This window comes from Rhinatrema bivittatum, chromosome 8 (assembly GCF_901001135.1).
Source record: "Rhinatrema bivittatum chromosome 8, aRhiBiv1.1, whole genome shotgun sequence".
NCBI lineage: Eukaryota > Metazoa > Chordata > Amphibia > Gymnophiona > Rhinatrematidae > Rhinatrema > Rhinatrema bivittatum.
Genome location: NC_042622.1, coordinates 162950952 through 162967742, shown reverse-complemented (window position 1 = coordinate 162967742; position 16791 = coordinate 162950952).

Here is a 16791-nt window from a genome sequence, read left to right as displayed (position 1 = left end):
GAGGGAGCCTGTATGAGGGGGTGTGTATGGGCACTAGAGAGAGGGAGCCTGAGTGTGTGTGTGAAAGAGAGAAAAAGAGAGACAGAGGGAGCCTGGGTGAGGGGTAATACTGAGAGAGAAGTCAAACTCTGGGAGTAGAGATAGAGTGGAAAGGATTGAGCCTAGAGGAGGAGGGGAGAGATAGTGGCAGATGGAGAAGTTTGGCCCTGAGAAGGCAAAGTGTATTTCATTTTAAATTAATTACTTAAAGACTGTCATATATGTTGTGTTATTTTTCACAAATTTGTGTTCTATTTTCCCTTCCTCAGCCATCCACACACCAAAATCCATGCTCCTCAGGGGTGTTTGTTTAATAATACATGGGAGCTTTTAATGATTTTCTGTACCCTAAGGTGCAAAGAGAAACCTCAGGGTCCTTGTTTAATAGTACACGGGGGCTTTTACTGCTCATTCTGTACCCTAAGGTGCAAAGAGAAACCTCAGGCTCCTTGTTTAATAGTACACAGAGGCTTTAGTGTTCATTCTGGACCCTATGGTACAAGGAGAAATGTCAGAGTTCTTGTTTAATACTACATGGGGGCTTTAATGCTCATTCAGTACCAAGAGAAACCTTGGGGGCTTTTAGCACCCATTCTGCATCTTACGGTACAAGGAGAAGCCTCAGATCCTGTTTAATAGTACGTGGGAGCTTTTAGTGCTCATTCTGTACACTAATGTACAAAGAGAAAGCTCAGGGTCAGTGTTCAATAGTACATGGGGGCTTTTAGTGTTCATTCTGTACACTAATGTACAAAGAGAAAGGTCAGGGTCAGTGTTTAATAGTACACGGGGGCTTTTAGTCCTCATTCTGTACACTAATGTACAAAGAGAAAGGTCAGGGTCCTTCTTTAATAGTACATATGGGCTTTTAGTGCTCATTCTGTACACTAATGTATAAAGAGAAATCTCAGTGTCAGTGTTTAATAGTACATGGGGGCTTTTAGTGCTCATTCTGTACACTAATGTATAAAGAGAAATCTCAGTGTCAGTGTTTAATAGTACATGGGGGCTTTTAGTCCTCATTCTGTACACTAATGTATAAAGAGAAATCTCAGTGTCAGTGTTTAATAGTACATGTGGGCTTTTAGTCCTCATTCTGTACACTAATGTACAAAGAGAAATCTCAGGGTCACTGTTTAATAGTACACGGTGGCTTTTAGTGCTCATTCTGTACACTAATGTACAAAGAGAAATCTCAGGGTCACTGTTTAATAGTACACGGTGGCTTTTAGTGCTCATTCTGTACACTAATGTATAAAGAGAAATCTCAGGGTCAGTGTTTAATAGTACATGTGGGCTTTTAGTACTCATTCTGTACACTAATGTACAAAGAGAAATCTCAGGGTCACTGTTTAATAGTACATGTGGGCTTTTAGTCCTCATTCTGTACACTAATGTATAAAGAGAAATCTCAGTGTCAGTGTTTAATAGTACATGTGGGCTTTTAGTCCTCATTCTGTACACTAATGTACAAAGAGAAATCTCAGGGTCACTGTTTAATAGTACACGGTGGCTTTTAGTGCTCATTCTGTACACTAATGTACAAAGAGAAATCTCAGGGTCACTGTTTAATAGTACACGGTGGCTTTTAGTGCTCATTCTGTACACTAATGTACAAAGAGAAATCTCAGGGTCAGTGTTTAATAGTACATGTGGGCTTTTAGTACTCATTCTGTACACTAATGTATAAAGAGAAATCTCAGTGTCAGTGTTTAATAGTACATGGGGGCTTTTAGTGTTCATTCTGAACACTGATGTACAAAGAGAAATCTCAGGGTCACTGTTTAATAGTACATGGGGGCTTTTAGTCCTCATTCTGTACACTAATGTATAAAGAGAAATCTCAGGGTCAGTGTTTAATAGTACATGTGGGCTTTTAGTACTCATTCTGTACACTGATGTACAAAGAGAAATCTCAGTGTCAGTGTTTAATAGTACACGGGGGCTTTTAGTCCTCATTCTGTACACTAATGTATAAAGAGAAATCTCAGGGTCAGTGTTTAATAGTACACGTGGGCTTTTAGTGCTCATTCTGTACACTAATGTACAAAGAGAAATCTCAGTGTCAGTGTTTAATAGTACATGTGGGCTTTTAGTACTCATTCTGTACTCTAAATTTCAAAGAGAAAGCTCAGCGTCCTTGTTTAAGTGTAGTAGTAACTGCAGTATAAAATATGTGCAATTAAGCTCTTGCTTGCTTCACAAATCTGTGGCTCTTTAAATTTTCCCTCTTGGAAGTCATTTTTAGAAGAATGTGCATGCATTAACTCTGTTTGGAGGTGGACGTGTGCAATCCATTTTGCGCATACTTCTTTGCTCAGTACAAAGCGATGCTTCAGGGTCAGGGAGGCGGGGGAACAGAGCTTACTTTCTAGTTCTGAAAATCTACAGGAAATATACCCGCGCAGCATTCCCCAGCTTGCGAGCACAGCACGAGCACCTCTGTGTGACTGACCCGGAAATGTTGAAAGCAGATTTATGCAGGGAAAACGAGGCTTTTGTGTGCTGCTGAAAAGGACCCGCCCCAGAAGTTCCAGCTACAGAGGCTGAAGGCCGTTTCACTTCCGCTACCTCTTCGTTATCACGTCTTATGTTATTTTTCCAGAAATGTATCAAGGAGGCATAGCCTAGTGGTTAGAGCAGTGGACTATGAACCAGGAGACCAGGGTTCGAGTCCTGCTGTCGCTCCTTGTGACCTTGGGCAAGTCACTTTACCCTCCATTGCCTCAGGTACAAACTTAGATTATAAGCCCTCTGGGGATAGGGAAATACCTACAGTACCTGAATGTAAACCGGTGTGATATCTTGATTGAGATCGAATGTCGGTAAATAAAAATAAATAAACTAACCAAACAAAAAAAGTCAATGGGAAAAAATGAGGCCTCCCCTACACTGATTTCTCTTCTGTTTTTATTCATTGATAACAAACGCTGAGAAACTCCTGGCGAAAATAAAATAAAAAGTGAAAACGAAGGTCCCCCCTACTCGTAGCCCAGTAAAATTACACACAACATAAGCAAGTTCTGCTAATCGTGACGATCATTTTACTTCCCTGGGATTTAAATGGACAATTTTCTCAGTGGAGGGGGGGGGGGGGCAGTGGAGTGCCTCAGGGATCTGTATTGGGACCCTTACTTTTCAATATATTTATAAATGATCTGGAAAGAAATACAACGAGTGAGATAATCAAATTTGCAGATGACACAAAATTATTCAGAGTAGTTAAATCACAAGCAGATTGTGATAAATTGCAGGAAGACCTTGTGAGACTGGAAAATTGGGCATCCAAATGGCAGATGAAATTTAATGTGGATAAGTGCAAGGTGATGCAATTAGGGGAAAATAACCCATGCTATGATTACACAATGTTAGGTTCCATATTAGGTGCTACCACCCAAGAAAGAGATCTAGGCGTCATAGTGGATAACACATTGAAATCGTCGGTTCAGTGTGCTGCGGCAGTCAAAAAAGCAAACAGAATGTTGGGAATTATTAGAAAGGGAATGGTGAATAAAACAGAAAATGTCATAATGCCTCTGTATCGCTCCATGGTGAGACCGCACCTTGAATACTGTGTACAATTCTGGTCGCCGCATCCCAAAAAAGATATAATTGCGATGGAAAAGGTACAGAGAAGGGCGACCAAAATGATAAAGGGACTGGAACAGCTCCCCTATGAGGAAAGACTAAAGAGGTTAGGACTTTTCAGCTTGGAGAAGAGATGGCTGAGGGGGGATATGATAGAGATGTTTAAATTTTTTTATTTATTTATTTATTTAAGTTTTTTATATACCAACATTCAAGACAATAGTCCCATCATGCTGGTTCACATGAAACAGGAGTGCAAAATAAACTTAAACTTGAACAATAGTGCGGAAATAGCAGTTAGATGTAATATGAGAGGTCTAGAGGTCTAGAACGGGTAGAGGTCGAGAGGTCTAGAGGTCTAGAACGGGTAGATGTGAATCGGTTATTTACTCTTTCGGATAATAGAAAGACTAGGGGGCAGTCCATGAAGTTAGCATGGGGCACATTTAAAACTAATCGGAGAAAGTTCTTTTTCACTCAACGCACAATTAAACTCTGGAATTTGTTGCCAAAGGATGTGGTTAGTGCAGTTAGTATAGCTGTGTCTAAAAAAGGATAGGCTAAGTTCTTGGAGGAGAAGTCCATTACCTGCTATTAATTAAGTTCACTCAGAAAATAGCCACTGCTATTACTGGCATCAGTAGCATGGAATAGACTTAGTTTTTGGGTACTTGCCAGGTTCTTATGGCTTGGATTGGCCACTGTTGGAAACAGGATGCTGGGCTTGATGGACCCTTGGTCTGACCCAGTATGGCATGTTCTTATGTTCTTAATGACATGGGCACTCCCATCTTTTGAAGTTATTTAGTTCTGTGGCAGTGATTGTCACTGTTGCTAAATATTTCCTACTGTCACCACTCCTTGAGTAAAGAAAGGCAGAGAACCAGGGAAACCAGGGTTAAAATCCCGCTGATGCTCCTTGTGACCTTCACCCTCCATTACCTTAGGTATAAACTTGGTGCCCTGTTTATTGAGCATATTGCAAATAGACACAAAATGGGAGAAAGCTCCTTACAGTGTAAGCCCCCTGGGGTCAGGGAAACACCTGCAGCACACACAGGCTGATGCAATATCGGCTCGCATAAAACGGGCTCTCCTAACGTGTGCCAGCCACCTCTCCTGGGCATACAATGCATTATTTAAATGCGGGGTCAGACTAAAAAGGATGCGCTAGGGAGAAATTGTGTGACCTTAGCATGTCCATGGCATCGAGTGCCCAGGAGAAGTGGCTGTGCGCCAGTTAGGAAAACGGATGCTCGATTAATGGGCGTCCGTTTCCCTGACCTGTCCGCCGGCAACATTTTTTTTTTTTTTCATGCTTCTTCTGGTAGTTCCTCCTACTTAGTATCGGGACGATAATAAGTAGGAGAAACCACAGAAAAGCAGTATTTTTGACTTTTTTGTGGGTTTTTTTTTTTTTTTTAGACGGCTCAGAGTGCATAAAACTTAACGCCAGCCCTGGTGCTGGCGTTAAGTTTTCCATGTTATAATGTGCACATTGGCACACAGTGATTTTTTGAATCGGGGGAGGGGGTTATAGCTAATAGCCTCATTTACATGCATTTATATGTGATGAGCACTATTAGCTTCGCACTGCTTTGGATGCATGTTTTGGATGCCTAGAGCCTAGAGCATCCAAAACGCATGTCCAAGAGCTTGTCAGCCTGTGTGCTAGGCTCAGCACACGATATAGCATCAGCCTGTAAATGTAACTGCCCTTGTGCTACCAGTGAAAGGCAATAGGTAAAGGGGGTGGATGCCCCCTCCTGGAGTGAAAAGGTAATGTACACTTAAATTGGTATCATAACTTTCAGCAGCTCAGGTCAATATGACAAGTACAGAATGGAAACCATGTATCAAGATCAAATTCCAGAAATCTGTGACAATTCCAAGAACAAAAGAATTGTCAGTGACTGATTATGTTCCATTTGTGATCTTCATATCATTTTTGCTGACCTCACTATTCATAAGAACGTAAGTGCTGCCAATGCTGGGCCAGACCAAGGTCCAATCGAGCTCAGCATCCTGTCTCCGACAGTGGCCAGTCTGGGTCACAACTATGCAGCAGATGCCCAATAGTTGATCTATTTCCTGTATCTCACTCCCAGGGACAGAGCAATGTTTTGCAAATCTCAACTGCAGCAGAGCAAGCCTACCGCCTGAAAAGTAGCTCTTCTCTTTCGTACATCACCAGAGGGAACAAATACTCTGGTTTCTGAGGGTGTATTGATGAGGGCTATAGGGATGTCTGAGGGAGAAAGAGCACAGTTTAATGTTTTCTGCAATAACTGAGAGTAGCAAATTACCTGAGTGAGTCAGTGTGAGATGCAGAGAATGTGTAAGGGTCTGAATTTTGCAGAGTGACTTACTCTGTGAGGTGGACACTAAGAAAACCTTTTAGTTGTCTGACTGAGCTATAAGTATGTCTCCAGCAATTTTAATTATTATGAACATCCAGTTTTCAGTAGCAGAGTGGTCAGGAATGTCAATGTATTCCTCAGTTTCCACAAAGGCAGTGGCTAAATGAGCCAGCATAAGCAGTCTGCAGCGCTGGTGTAACGCTCCTAGCAGCAGGAAGGGATGTCTTAATGCATTGTCACAAAGCTGAGCAGTGTCTCTTCCATGCAGGTTATTCCTTAGGGCAGTAATTCTCAACCTGGGGTCTACAAAACCTTCCCAGGAGGTCCTCCAGAAGGGACACAAGAAAGTTTAGCTGTGATGAGCAGAGCTGCTGCCACAGGCCAGGAGAGAGAGAGAGAGAGAGTGTGTGTGTGTGTGTGGAGGGGGGGGGGGGGGGCGCCTGTTATGGCTCCGAAACCTTCACCCCACACTGCTGCAGACCAGGAGGTGAGGAGGGACAGTTCACACCCACTGGAAGCCTCAAACGGCACCGACACCTGTTTAGTGGAAGTAGGAACGAGAGCAGCCCTTGAGAATCATAAAACCCCATCGCTGCCCTTCATGAGGGTGTGGGGAGGAGAGGGGCTGAATGCGGCTGCCAGAATTTTTTTACAGACCCTGCCGCACCCTGAGGAAAGCAGAGGAAAGCTGGGTTATCACAGCGGTGAAAAACATTTCCCACTACTGCCATGGGCTCTGCCACTGGCCTGACAGAGACAGAGGAGAAAGTAAATAGAGTGGCTGAAAGGAAGACAGGAGGAAATGGGACTGGGAGAGACAGAGAAGAGAAGGCATGAAGGAAGAAAAGGAGACGGTAATCCATGATTAACCTGGTTAAGGAGAGTGAGACTGGATGGCAGGGGAGAGGAGAGGACCCCCCCCAGTTAATCATGCTGGACAGGGGGAGAGAGAGAGAGGGAAGGACAGAGGACCACCAGGGATCAAGGAGGAGGGAGGGTGAGACCACAGCCAGACTGAACACAAAAGTTATTTGGGAGGACACAGAGAAAGATGTGAAACCTTCTTCCCTTTGAAAAGCAGGCTATTGTTTTGCTTATTCTGTCTGCATTACTCTTCGTATGCTATCCCGACCTGGATCCTTTACTGGAATCACGGCAGGTAGGGGCTCCCAGATGTGTGGCTTTTTGTTTGTCTTTTCATCCTTTCAGCCTGCATTATGTTTTTCACTTAATGCCTGGGGGTTCCCAACCTTTCAGGGAACACAGACCCCGTTTCAGCTTAGAAAGTTTCATGGATCCCCCCCCCCCCCCCCCCCCCACTTCTCTTTAATTTTTGCATGCCATAAGAAAAGAAATAATGTCATGCACACCAGTAAAGGTGAATTTTCAAAAGTTGCATGCATGTAAAATAGCATCCACATGAGTATCTACTATTTTAAAATCTCAACGTGCATGCGTAAATCAGGGTGCATGAGTAATTTTACACTTGTAAAAAAAGGGACACTCCAGGGAGGGGACAACCTTTATATGAGGAGGTTGCTACTTTATAAGCAATTTACACATGTAAAAGTGGCACCTTATTCGCATATATGTACTCCTGCTCAATATCATAAACGTCTTAAAAGTGAAAAAAATGACTGCGTGAAGGGTCTGGGTGAAATGGGGGACTTCAGGATGAAGAGCCAGGAGAGTCTTCACAAACTGCAGATGGACTGGGTGAACTGGTAAACTGATTGGTATAACTGGCTAATTCATTGCTGCGTGCATGGTAGGAAATCCCCTGACTTATGCCTGTAAAAACCGACCTGTACACACGTATCTGGCTAAATTCTGATCTATCTGGCTAAGTGGTGCCTTTACTGCTACTTAGATGGACACATTTGAATTTACCTGGATAAGTAACAGCACTTATCTGGCTATCTTACCTAACAGGATAAGTCAAAAAAGCAATATTTGGATAGACAAGTAGACTTTTCAGATTTATTTGGCTAAGTGCTACTACGTAGCCAGATACATCAAAACTTATCCGGATACCTGCTGTTACTTATCTGGATAAGTCTGAAGTTCGTGGCTCGCATTTTGTTACATACATAGGCATGTTTGCGAGTATATATACTCTAAACTTGTGCATATCATTTGCGCACAGGTTATAAAATACCTTAGCAGCTTTGTGCACATCCATATACATTCATAAATGGGAGCATGGGAGCAGTTTTGAACGTTATCCTCTTAGAGGTCAATATTCAGAGCCATTTAGAATGATAATTCACAAGTTCTCCATCTAACTCCACGTTATCCACTTAAATGTTTAGTTTTGAATATTGACCTCAAACTGTACAAAACTTGGACCTAAACTGAATATGTAGGAAGGGAATTTCCAAACCCATTAAAAAACGCCCTCACAATTGAAGGCTGAGGCCATTCCACCTTCCAATCCAGTTGCAACGAGGAAAAGGAAGCAGGTTCAGAAAGGTTCCAGGTTGACAGCTTGATGTGACCTGGCAGAGGCTCAGAACCGGTACTTGCATACCTGCAAGCTCATGTTCAGAGTTTCCTTTTGAAAACTCGGACCAGCAGGGGAAAGCCAGTACTTTTTTCCTGTGTACTTTTCAGCTGGTTTGAAGGATTTCAAAATGTAATCCCTCCCGACTCCTAGCCCTGCTCCTTTTCCCTGTGCAATGCTGTTCACATCACAGATACGTTTACCCTCAGGGACTGGGAATAGCAATTTTCAAAGGGTAAACAGGTGTATTAGAACAAAAATCAATAAATGACACCCTGAAAATCTAATCATCAATTCTGCAGGAAAATGTTAATATCTTGTGTGAAATTATCAATCAGCTCATATATGCATGAGGCAACAAAAGACTGGCAATGTGTTTTAATCATCACTGGCAGGTATTTACCCATATAATAAGTTGTGAAATGTACCCTCCCTGAAAACTGACCCTCTTTTAGCCTGCTTTCCTTTTATAACTTATTATTTTCTTTTATGGCTCTTACAAACAGAAAATGATACTCACAAAATAATGTAGCTGGATTATATTGATATCCATCTATATCTATATACAGAAAAGGCTTGTGTCGGTTGATTGTGTTGGTCACACTGTCGGCAAAGCCCTGTCTCTCACGCTCCCACACACAGGGACAGACAGACGTAGGCACACACACACACACAGCTGCACACACACACACACACACACACAGCTGCACACAAGCACACACACCAGCTTGCACAAGTGCACACAAGCTTGCACGAGTGTGCAGAAATGCACACAAGCTTGCACAGGTGCACAGAAGCACACACAAGTTTGTGCAAGCAACTATATGTTCACAACAGTGCGAACAAACTCCCTTACAGACACAGGCTCAAACAGACACACACAGAGGCAGGCACAAGCAAAAGTATATGCACACACATGCATACAAGCTTCCCCCAAAAACATGTGCAGGCACATGCACCCGCACAGAAAGGCAAAGACATCCTGCTATTATAGACTAGAATACCTGAACAATGCTGGGTACTTTTCACTAATACCATAATATGAGGAGAATTTGACAAAGTTAACAGTGGAGTCATTCCCCAAAAGTCCCAGCACACATACAAATATTCATAGGGATGGGAACTTTAAAATAGGCATGTGGATACCCATATACATTTGTATATGGGTGTGCTGCCAGATGTGTTTCAATTTTATTTCCTGTATGCAGGTAAGAACATAAGAAGTTTCCATGCTGGCTCAGACTGAGAGTCCATCAAGCCCAGCATCCTGTTTCTAACAGTGGCCAATTGTGGTTACAATCACCTGGCAAGTACCCAAACATTAAATAGATCCCATGCTACTAATACAGGTAGTAACCATTTTTAAACCCAGATACACTAACTGCCTTAACCATTTCCTCTAGCAATGAATTCCAGAGCTTAATTATGCATTGAGTGAAAAATAATTTTCTCCACTTTGTTTTAAATGTGCTACTTGCTAATCTCATGGAGTGCCCCCCTAGTCCTTGTATCATCTGAAAGAGTAAAAAACTGCTTCACATTAACTTGTTCAAGTCCTTTCATGATTTTATAGACCTCTATCATATCCCCCCTCAGCCGTCTCTTCCCCAAGCTGAACAGCCCTAACCTCTTTAGCCTTTCCTCATCTGGGAGCTGTTCCATCCCCTTTATTATTATAGTTACCCTTCTCTCTACCTTTTCCAATGCAACAATATTCTTTTTGAGTTGCAGTGACCAAATTTTAACACAGTACTCAAGGTGCGGTCTCACCATGGAGCGATACAGAGGCATTATGGCATTGTCCATTTTATTTGCCATTCCCTTTCTAATAATTCCCAACATTCTGTTTGCTTTATTGACCAAAGCAGCACACTGAGCCGACGATTTCAAAGTATTGTCCACTATGACATCCAGATATTTTCCTGGGTGGTAGCTCCTAATATGGAACCTAACATTATGTAACTACAGCAAGGGTTATTTTTCCTATATGCAACACCTTGCACTTGTCCACATTAAATTTCATCTGCCATTTGGATGCCCAATATTCCAGTCTCACAAGGTCCTCCTACAATTTATCACAATCTGCTTGAGATTTAACTAATCTGAATAATTTTGTGTCAACTGCAAATTTGATCACCTCACTTATCATTCCCCTTTCCAGATCATTTATAAATATATTAAAAAGCAACAGTCCCAGTACGGATCCCTGAGGCACTCACTGTTTACATTTTTCCACTGTGAAAACAGACCATTTAATCCTAACTCTTGTTTCCTGTCTTTTAACCAGTTTGCAATCCAAAAAGGGACATCACCTCCTATCCCATGACTTTTTAGTTTTCTTAGAAGCCTCTCATGAGGAACTTTGTCAAATGCCTTCTGAAAATCTAAATACACTACATCCACCAGCTCAGCTTTATCCACATGTTTATTAATCCTTAAAAAAAAAAAAAAAAAAGTAGCAGATTTGTGAGGCAAGACTTCCCTTGGGTAAATCCATGCTGGCTGTGTTCCATTAAACCATGTTTATCTAAATGTTTTGGGATTTTATTCTTGATAACAGTTTCCACGATTTTTCCCGGCACTGAAGTCTGCCTCACCGGTCTACAGTATCCTGGATCACCCCTGGAGCCTTTTTTAAATACCGGGGTTACATTGGAAGGGGTTACCTTCCAGTCTTCAGGTATAATGGATGATTTAAATGATAGGTTACAAATTACCAGTAATAGATCTGAAGTTTCATTTTTTGGTTCTTTCAGAACGCGGGGGTGTATACAATGTGGTCTGGGTGATTTTCTGCTCTTCAGTTTGTCAGTCTGGCTTACTACATCTTATTATAACTTCATCATGATTTGGTACAGTTCATCGGAATTATCACTCTTGAAAACCATCTCTAGAATGGGTGCGTGCACATATTGTACAACAGACCGGGCACAAGTATGTGCCCTCCTAATTTTAAGTATGTACCTGCACAGCAGGGAAATGTCGTCTTTGAGACCTGCAAGTGAGGAAATTTTATAACATGCGTGTGTCCAGGACATGACCTGTTTCACTAGTTTGTCCACCGGTTTGCCCAGTCTATAGCTAGGTCCTAAAGACGTTATCCCAGACTCCTCCAGCATATCATACATGGCTGGAAATGTTTTCATTCAGACTTACACTTCATCTATAGCAGAAGTAACTTTGTGCTGAAACGAACCTGGATGCGCGCCCAGCGCATATCTCCTGGCCCCGCCCTAGAATGCTATTTTACATGCACTGCACTTACTCGTGTTAGAAATTGTTTCTGTCCTGGTGTGTTAACCGCTGTGATGGCTACACCGAACGATGGTCTATAAAAATCAATCAATCAATCCTCCACCCACATCCCACCCCTTCCCCCCCCCCCCCCCCGATGCGAGGTATTCGTACGTCGACACTCGTGCGTACATGTGGCAGGTTCATAAAATCGGGTGCCCCTGAGTAAGCGATACATGAGCGTGTGTATCGCTTTTAACATTCACCTTTAATTGTTCGTTTACCAGGGTCTTCAGGAGAGAGCTAAAGGGAAAATTTAGGTGAAGGTGAGAGGCAGAGAAAGAGAGACGAAAGGTCCCTGACAGCTGGGAGCTGGTTACACAGTGGTGGGGGAGATGAGGTACAGAATGAGGGAGAGAAAGACAGAAGTAAACAGGAAAAGAGAGCCCAGGGGCGAGAAGACCTCAGACTGAGTGGGATCCGTGGCAGACTGGATGGACCAAGAGTTTCTTTTCTGATGACATCTTCTGTGTTTCCGTGCAGCGGCACAATAAAATAAAAAGGTACAGGCAATGCATTAGTGCTGCCTTTCCGCCAGGCCCTTATGTCTATGTATCAATTGCTTTCCCAAGCATGAAAGACAGATTGCTTTAAAAGCCAGGTTCATCTGGCTGTGTGTTTCTCCTCCTAAAGGGGAGTGGGAGTTGAGATGGGGGGTCCAGGGGCACTGGGAACCAATTAATGGAAACAATTTCCAAGATGAGCTTTAAGCGAAGGTACACAGCCAGTGATTCATGGGGAAAGGATGAGTGTGGGAGCAGGAAAAGTGATTCACACTGGGGGAGCTGAGACAGAAACAAATAAAAAATAAAATAAAAAAAAAACCAAAACCCCAGCCGTCTCTCAAAGGGCTAGAGAAAAGGCCGGTATGGGAGACGGGGACGGTAACTTTTAAACAGCTGCGCGGGTGCACATGTTCGCACGTAAGCAGGCTGGCGCGAAAGGAGGCGGCCGTTTTTTAACATGTGGGTGAGTATATGCGCGTCGACGCCATTACCAGTTTCCCCAGCTCATTCCCAGTTTGCCCAGGTAAGGGATAGGCTTTCCAAATCCCCCCCCCCCCCCCCAGCTAAACAGCCTGCCTTTTACCCTGCTAGCCCCAACTCTTAAAACCCCACTGACTAGCTTGGACTTTTATTATTTTTACTTACCCGCCATCCATAGCTGTAGTAATGGTGGAACTGATTTAGGTGGGTTGTGACTCAGCCAGATTAATTCACTTTTGTTGTGGTTCATCGATAGTTTCACCTGTGCAAGCTTTTCTTTTATTATGGCCATATAATCCGAGATAAGCGATGCCGTTTTACCGAATGGTTGTGTTAGTGGTAGGCTAAATTGCGGTTCGTCAGCATACAGAGAGAAGTTTATTCCAAGTTCTGCTAGCAATTTGCACAAGGGGAGCCCGCGTGTATTAAACAGAGCTGCCGAGAGCGCAGGTCCCTTGCGCAGCGCCTGTAGAACACTGGCATGTGTCGGATATAAGTGATTGTCGAGTTTAACTTGGAAGGATCTGATTGCAAGGAATGCAGGGGAACCATTTTAAGTACATTTCCTTCGATCCCTCCTACAAACCATAACAGACGTTACAAAAAAATTCAAGAGCTATTCAAAACTGCCTACTCTCCAGTTCTCCATAAGTCAGAAAAAAAAAAACAACCCACCCCCTAACCCCTCTCCACCCCCGCTATAATCTCCTAAACGAATCTGTCTTTGAACTCCCACCATTCTATCTAAATGTTTCCCTAGGGTACAATCTGTACGCAGGCTGCCTGCGTCTGCTTTCACTATTTATTTATGGGTGTCCAACCTATGAACCAGTGATTCTCACAAAGAATGGGGGGACATAAACGCACACAAATAAATAAATCAATAGTAAACGTTACGCGGCAGGGGACCCCTGCCGGCGTGTGCTTCTGCATGTAAATGCTTTCGCACATATTTCACGTGAGAGTCTCGGGGCACCCCCCATGCCCCGCCCAGATCTCACCCCCCTCTTTGCAACTCCTTCTTTGCGCGCGTAACGGGGGACGCGCGCAGACTCGGGGGGCGCGCCTTTTAAAACCCACGTGGCATGCACCGGCCAGACACCCTTGCATATCCCCCAGTTTTGGCGGGCGCCGGGCTTTTTAAAAATTCAGCCTAAAGGGAGGAAGTCAGGAGAACGTCGGGAGAACTGGAGAGACAGAATTCAGGCAAAACCAGGAGGAACCACAGAGTGTCCCAAAAAGCTGAATTTCTTAGCGTACAATTTTTAAGAACAACTTGGGTCATTTTCAGAACTTATCAAAATGAGGGGCTGATAAGAGCCATTAGAATTAGATAATATAGACTAAGGAGGGTCTGTCCAAGTTTCTATCAGTCAGTTCAGGACTGATAGAAACTGAGATGTCTAGAACGGGTAGATGTGAATCGGTTATTTACTCTTTCTGATAATAGAAAGACTAGGGGACACTCCATGAAGTTAGTGTGTGGCACATTTAAAACTAATCGGAGAAAGTTCTTTTTTACTCAACGCACAATTAAACTCTGGAATTTGTTGCCAGAGGATGTGGTTAGTGCAGTTAGTGTAGCTGTGTTTAAAAAAGGATTGGATAAGTTCTTGGAGGAGAAGTCCATTACCTGCTATTAATTAAGTTGACTTAGAAAATAGCCACTGCCATTAGCAACGGTAACATGGAATAGACTTAGTTTTTGGGTACTTGCCTGGTTCTTGTGGCCTGGATTGGCCACTGTTGGAAACAGGATGCTGGGCTTGATGGACCCTTGGTCTGACCCAGTATGGCATGTTCTTATGTTCTTATTCCTGTCCTGGAGCACACCGTGTTATTCCAGTACTGAGAGCCCCTCACAAAGCACCTCGGTCCTCCTCTGCAGCACTTGCTGTTATTCCAGGCCTGTCAATGCACCTCTCTCTCTCTCTCTCCTGCCCTCTGGCAGCCCCTACTATTCCAGTTCTTTGAGCCCTATATACAGTTCTGCTAATGCACCCCCTCCTGCCCTGAAGCACCCCGTGTTCCAGTGCTGAAGCCCTCATACACGCCCACGGATCTGCCAATGCACCTTAGTCCTGCCCTGCAGCACCTCCTGCTGCTCTGGTGGTGTGGGGAATGGCAGCTCAGTGCACAGAGTTCCCACTGAGTGCACGAAGCTGGAAGAAAGTTTGCTAGAAAACGGTGAAAATACTTTGAAAGAAGTGAGTCAAAGTTCAGAAACTGTGCCTGAAACTGGAGAAAATCAAACACCTTGAAAGAGAGAAAAGCAGCACGCCAAAGACAGGAGGCTGTGCCGGTAACCAGAGCAAATATCCAGAAGGAATTGGAAGGACAACACCCAGGACAGCAAACTGCACGTACATCTTTATTTTCTGACCTGTTTAAGCAACAGAATCACCCTAGAAAACAGCCAAAATAGAGCAAGATACGCGATGAGATCCCACTGTATTGGAATCACTGCTGGCCCTCCTGACAGCAAATGTGTTGGGGAAAGTTTTATTAAAGTAAAGCTTAAAGTTTCCCTCCCCAGCATGTGAAGTGTTTGATTCATACCCCAGGAAGCTCTCAGTATGATGTGGCATTCAGAGGTGGGACTCGCCTATCGGCTTTTTGGAACCCTTATGAAAAAGTGAAGGACACCCCAGAACGGAAGGATTTCACTGCATCTCTCCCGTCACGGGACACAGTGAAAACAGTGTATGTGGTTTCTAAAACTGAGGACATCCAGACCTATGGCTGCAGAGATACTGGGCGCTGCTAGAAGAGCCACGGCCTGTGCTGGACTCAGAGGGGCTCTGGACCGCGGGCTGGAACGCAGTCCTGCATCTCCCATTGCCTAACAGCTTCGTGATGGAGGCTCCCGCTTCCACCCTGGGCAGATAAAGAAACGTTTTAAACGGGCCTCTACAGAGCATTTCAGCTCAACCGGCAAATATGTAAAGTGTGGGAAATGTGAACAGACTGGGCACACCAGTGCCGAGGGCACCGAGCGAGTGAAGTGCCACCGTGTATGTGCATTGTCCTCAGCCATATCACAACTGCACCCCCCCCCCCCCCCCCCACACACACGGAATGACCCCCGGGAGGAAGTCCCTGATGAGAGGCGAGAAACTCAGCTGGAGCCCCAGCCAGAGCAGGAAGCCCCCTGCAAGCCAGCTGCTCTGCCAAATGGAGCAGGAGGAAGCGGAGGGTCGGCCCTGTGCCAGAAGCTGCACTTCAGCCGGAACAGGCAGCAAAAGGCTGCGGGGCCTGATGCACGTGAGCAGGAGCTGAGCGTCCCGGGACTTAGATGGAGACGACTCAAGACGGCAGCAGAAACCTCTCGGTGCACTAATGCAAGGGAAAAAGGAGGCTCCAAGGATACAGCAGAGTTCGAAAGCCCTGAGACGGCAGAGCAGGGGACAGCACAATCTCCTGAGGATCACAGCCCCTGACAGTGGTCACCCGTGGATATGGACTTTCCTTCTGTGGCCCTTTAAGAGGCGCCCGTCCTTACTGGAGGATGAAGCTGTAGGCAAAAAAGAGTAATGGGAAGAAAAAAAAATAAAATCTCTCTGTGAAATATGGCAATCTCACAACCAGGGAAGTTACCCCTCCCCCCCCTTACCATTGCCACATGTAATGTGAACAGTATAGAGACAGGTCAGTCACGAGAGGCGGCGTACGACTGCCCGAGGAAAGAGAGATGGGACGCATGCGTCCCTGCAAGAGACCACACTGTGTGCAGCCTGAAAGACAGCTCCATCGCTAGGCCAGGCCTCTCAATGTGCTCAGCTGGGCAGGATTGGATAAGGCAGGGTGGCGATTCTGTTCACCTCCCTGGTGAAAGTGCTGGAGCTGTGTCCGGGGAGAGGCCTCCCCATGGAGGGAGTGAGCTTGTGCTTGATCTACATCTACAGCCCCCCAAACCAAAGGCGAGAATGGCTCCAAGCAGTGAAGCCATTCCTCATTACATCCAGGCTCCTGGTCTTTGGCGGGGGAGGGGGAGGGGGGGGGGACCTCAGCTGTGTGTGGA